The 6,123-nt window shown below is 29.2% G+C and overlaps 1 non-coding gene across 1 annotated transcript; it reads left to right on the forward strand.

Annotated features, from left to right (window-relative positions):
• Positions 1-450: 450 nt before the first annotated feature.
• On the forward strand, positions 451-571 carry LOC132253974 (U5 spliceosomal RNA). The gene has a single exon (XR_009465924.1). It is a non-coding gene; the product is annotated as a U5 spliceosomal RNA (small nuclear RNA).
• Positions 572-6,123: the final 5,552 nt, after the last annotated feature.

Below are 6,123 nucleotides of genomic sequence, written 5' to 3' on the forward strand. Positions count from 1 at the left end.
GTTCTTCCCATTTACCAATTGGTAAAAATGGGTTTTGCTTATGTGCCGGCCATGGCCCATCCAATCCCAGCCCATCCATATGGACCCACTGGGCAACACATTTTTTAACGTCTATTTCTACATAGACCCATTCCTTTTGAAATTTTGCTTGGGTCACTGATGGCCGAATACTTTCAAGAATTGAGGCTTGATACCAGTTATGGACAGTCACGGATTCTATTTGGAAATGTTTTTGAAAATAATTGAAGACCGGCCCTTAACTTCAGTCTCATATCTATCTCAATTCTTTGAAAGCAAGCATAAAATGGGCTTGGTCATGTAGGCCCAATAGTATAACTTCTCGTCTGTGGGTCTTAAGAAAAATGAGAATCCCACATCGAACATCAGCAGAATTCACTCCACTATGACGTCTCAATATAACATATTCTAACTCCATCTTTCAAAGCACGCAGCCACGTGGTGAGCACAAAGCGAACTATTCTTTCGCCTTTTACTAAAGAATACCGTGTGCTCTCCACAATTTAGTGGCATACGCTAATTTTTGAAGAGCCCTCTTCTAACCTTGAGGGCTCTACAATGCAAATATAAAATTTTTATTTTGCCCCTTATTAGCAGAAATTATGAGAAATTTTTACTTCATCCTTAGTTTTTCTTTAAATCAGCATGATTCCACTAGAAAATTTTGATTTTTTTTTCGTGAATTTCAATGTTTTTGTTTTTTTGTTTTTTTTTTTTAGAAGATAAAATAATTGAATTAAAAAGTAGATGCCACTATATTTAAGAGTTATCTTTAATATAAGTACATGATACAATGTATAAAATGTAGGGTAACTTACCAGGGCTTGACAATTTTGTATCTTAACATTTAAGCCTCGAATTAATTCATATTATTTCCTTATTTTATTATTAGAATTAAGCATAAATTATTTGATAATTAATTAAAATTTTAAAATATAAAAAACAATAGTATCTTCTATGAAAAAAATATCTATGTTAGTATTGCGTGAATCAGTGACATAATAAACTAGTATTAAATTTATGAAAAATTAAATAACATGATATAGAACAATTATACATTTTAATTGTAAATGGATAGATATGTGATTTTATAAAAAATTAAATAACATAATTTAGAATAGTGTACGGCTTGATATAAAATAGTAAATATTTCATTAAATCTTAAAATTACCAAATTTAGATCTCACAAAATAGATATAAAACTTTTGTAAGCTGAAATCAATTGATAAAGAATAGTGTCAAAGAATAGTGTCGGACAAAATAAATTGATTATTATAAATTTCTTTTTATAAAAAATAGTAAATAAAAAGATTATATGAGGTGCATAAAGATGTAAGAAATAATAAGAGATTCAGTTGAGAGAGAGGTCGTGTGTAATAGCGAAATTGTTTTCTCTCATCCATGCATATAGACATGATTGACCAAATCATTAAAAACTTGATGTACTTTTATATGAATTATTTTATATTTATACTTTTTGAATTAACATTGTTGGTATTAATGTTTCATCAACACAACAAACTGACATTAAAGTTAAGGATAAAAATTTATAAAAGAGTCCAAGAGAATAAAACATACAAAATGATAACAAAAGGAATTTTAGTTGAAAGTGAGTATTAGAACTAAAGATCAAGATTTTTAGAAGAGTCAAATAGAACATGAGAGATAAAAAATTAACTTAAGGGATAATAGTGTTTTGGACCCAATTGGGCTCAAAAATTAAGCTCAGGTCCATATAAGTTGCATAATTGATGGAGAGGATATAAAATATAAAGAGATCAATATACCATTCAAAACCATTTTCTACCACAATGTTTAATAAAATTTTTTATGTTAAATCTTTTTTTAATAATTATTTTGAAATTTTATTATTTTTAGAAAACTATTTTTTTTTTTAAAAAAATATATTCTAAAAATATACCATTTAAAAAAAATAAATTTGACATATTTTTAGTTATTTTTTATATACACAATTTTAAAAATACATATTTTCCAAGATGTTTGATTTTTAAATAATAATAATAATAATTTATTTTTATTTTTTTTTGGAAAAGGGTGTATTTTTTTTCCAAATCACTAAATTATATTAAATTTTATTGAGGTTTATAAAATGAATAAAATTTAAATTAATGTTTTTCTACTCTTTTTTTTCATTGTGAGCAAAGGTCATTTTGAAAAGATAAAAAATTTCATATCATTCTTCTCAGTTTTCACACTTCCTCTTAGTCTTAGATGGTGTTTGTTTTTTGGCTGAATAAAAAAAGCCAAAATATTTGGCTTTTTCTATTCAGCTAAAAGTAACTTGTTGACATCATGCAACATAGCTAAAATGAACTTGTTATCAATAGGTTCAGTTTAATTATGTTGGATGATGTCAATATGTTACTTTTAGCTGAATAGAAATAACCGAATATTTTGACTTTTTCTATTCAGTCAAAAAACAAACACCACCTTATACTTAAATGAAAAACTTATATGGATCAAAACTTAATTTTTGAACTCAATTGGGTCTAAAACATAATTGTCCCTTAACTTAATATTTCAAGTGGAAATTGTTAAATTGATATATTATTATAATAATAATAAATTTCCTTATAAAGAAAAGTTATTAAAAATATTTTTATAAATATCGTAGCTAACGAAAATCATTAAAGTGTAAATACAAGAAGTGAAAAAACATAAAAGTATTTCAGGAACTAGAATTATTTTTTTACATTTGTGAATATAGACATAGTTAATTGAACCCTATTAAATTTTGTGTACCTTTATATGAATTATTATATCTTTATGTTTTTCAATTAACATTATTCTATTAAAGCTTCCCCTAAAATACTGTAAATATGAAAATAAAATTTCACAAATATAATGAAAAGTTGAAGAAGATATGTCATGATAAATGTATGATTGGAGTGTATTTGGATAATAGTTTTATGGGAAAGAAAAAAGAGGTAAAAAAAAAAAATAGTTATGGAAAATTTTATTTTATTTTTTGTTTTTACTTTCATTTGAATCTAGAATGGTTCAACCCTGATATACCATAGGAACAAAAAATATTATAAATATGTAAAGTGAGTAAAGGAAAAAAAAAGTTTAAATAATATATTAAAAAAAAATATTTGATTATTGGAAAAAAAAGAAGAAGAAAATATTAAATTTCCAAAGTTTTTTATTTATTTATTTTTATTTTTATTTTTAAAAAGAACCCATTTTTCATGTTGAGGCCATGTTTATTCTACTCCTTTTTCAACTGTTCTTCCCATTGACCCATTGGCAAAAATGGGCTTTGCTTATGTGCCGTAGCCCATCCAAGCTCAGCCCATCCTAATTCAGTGGTTGACTTAATATCTAATTCCATATGGACGCATTTCTATATGGACCCAAATCCATTAGGAATTTGATTCTATTTGAAAATGTTTTTTAAAAAAATTTCTCTACTGTTTCTAAAACAAAAGAAGATTTATAAATTTAAAATATTCTTAACTTGTTTTTTTTTTTCAAATGTTTATTAGAAATAACTTTTATTTATGGTGGTTTATTTTTTATATAATTAGTTTTAAAACAACTTCTTAGAAAAATAAATAAAAACAATTGAAAACAATTTCACAATTTTTATGCAACATTATATTTTTAGAACAATTGTCAAAAACTTGTTTTACAAATCATTGACAACAAAAAATTGTTTTCACATTTTTTGGTTCTCAAAAGTAAAAAACTATTTTTGAAAAGATTTCCTAAACATAACTTAATTTATTGATATTAGCCTCACATTGATTTATTGAAAAATATTTTATTCTGAAAATAACAGAATTAAGATTTTAAACTCTTTTAACAAAATTGGAAGTAAATGATTTTTATAATTGAAAAATAAATCTATATTCAAAATTGGGATCAGTAATCTTAATTATTTTTAGATTTTACCTCATGTCTTGCATCAAATCCAGGGGTAGTTCTACATAAAAAGACATTAGACTAAAAGCCTAATTATCCACGTCATTAATTAAGTTTTGAATAAGGTGTTTTGAACGAAGCTTTCATGGCTGACTCAGAAACCCTTCAACATTCAATCGAGCTGATTTTAGACGTTAAACAAGGTGTGTGTCCTTTGAAAAGCAAGTCAATATTGAATTGGGTATAGGCCCCATGAAAGCCAGATTGCTACAATTTCCACAAATTCAATGTATTGGCTTTGGAATTTAATGTAAATTCAAAGCCAAAAGAACCCACATATACCATCCCAATGATATATTTGAATGTGACACTTGATAAAGAGGTGAAGAATCCTGATTTAAAATGGGCTTTGTCATGTAGGCCCAATAGCATTACTTCTGGCCTGTGGGTATTATGATGAAGCAGAATCCCACATCGAACTTCAATACAGTTCATGCCACCATCATATTCCTATATAACATCTTTCAAATCAGACTTTGCATAGCTTTAACCCGGCTTGTTTTGGGCCCATGCTTATTCTTACCTTTGACTTTATAATTATCCAAACTTCATCTGGTTTTCACTTTTAACTTTGTTTCCCAGAGTTCCTCACTCCCTACCACCTGCCAAACCTAATCTTTTACATACATGTACATAATCATGCATTTCATTATCGGCACATTAAATCGGTCCAAGCAAACGTTTGAATTCTTTCTCCTACGCTGATCTTTCTCTTATGTTCCAAAATCTAGGCAAAGAGTACTTCAATTGAAAGCGGAAATGGGAGGGGCAGGAAAGAGCAGTACTGGTGGGTGTGGAAGCGGAGAAGAGGTGGGCCGAGGTGTGATTAGAGGGCGGTGGTCTTCAAATTGATAAATGGTAGTTTTTTTATTCATACTTTCATTCGTTCATGTACATAGTATATATAGAGGGTAATCACCATTCTAAGAATGGGAAAGAATGATACAAGGAAATAATGATATAAGGAAATAACAACTAATATCCTAATATCTCAACTTTCCTAATATCTAAACATTCATAATATCTTAACACTGAATGATATAAGGAAAGCATTCCTAATATCTCAACACTCCCCCTCAAGTTGGTGCATAGATGTCACACATGCCCAACTTGTCTAAAAAATTTGAGAACACTTGACTTGAGACAGCTTTGGTGAGGATATCGGCCAAGTGATCTTCTGATCGAATCTTAGACAATTCCACAATCTTATCATCCAACTTTTCCTTAATGAAGAATCTATCCACCTCGACATGCTTTGTATGATCATGTTGTACTGGATTATGAGCAATGTCACATGCGGCTTTATTGTCACAAAACAATTGGATTGGTTGCCTAGATAGGTAACCTAAATCCTGTAAGAGGAGTCTTAACCATAATGCCTCACAAAGTCCTAGAACCATACCTTTAAATTCCGCTTCTACACTTGAACGAGTGACAACATTCTGCTTCTTACTTTTCCATGTCACAAGATTACCACTTACAAAGGTAAAGTAACCAAATGTAGATCGCCTATCATCCACTGCACAGGCCCAATCAGTATCAGTATATACTTCTATACTCTGATGATCAACATTTTTAGCGAACAAAATTCCCTTCCCAGGAGCATTCTTCAAATAGCTCAAAATACGCATGACTGCATTCATATGTTGCTATCTAGGATTATGCATGTATTGACTCACTACACTCAATGCATAAGCAAGATCTGGTCTTGTATGAACTAAATACATTAATCTCCCCACAAGTCTCTGGTATCTTCCCTTATCGGTTGATACTTGATTAAGCTCAACACACAATTTCAGACCTTCTTCTACTGGTGTATTAACAGGTTGACATCCCGACATTCCAGTCTCCTGTAAAAGATCTAAGGCATACTTTCTTTGAGACAGAAAAATTCCTTCACTTGATCGAGAAACTTCAATCCCAAGAAAGTATTTCAGAGGACCTAGATCTTTCATTTCGAATTCTCTAGATAGATAATTTTGCAGAACTTTTCTTTATTCAGGATCATTTCCTGTAACTACCATGTCATTTACATATACGATGAATGTTGTAATCTTACCATGTTGCTTTTTCAGGAACAAAGTGTGATCTGAATTACTTTGACGATAGCCAAAAGCTCTCATTGACTTTGTGAACCTTCCAAACCATGCTCTCGGG

The sequence above is a fragment of the Vitis vinifera genome, chromosome 6 (genome assembly GCF_030704535.1).
Source record: "Vitis vinifera cultivar Pinot Noir 40024 chromosome 6, ASM3070453v1".
Taxonomy (NCBI): Eukaryota; Viridiplantae; Streptophyta; class Magnoliopsida; order Vitales; family Vitaceae; genus Vitis; species Vitis vinifera.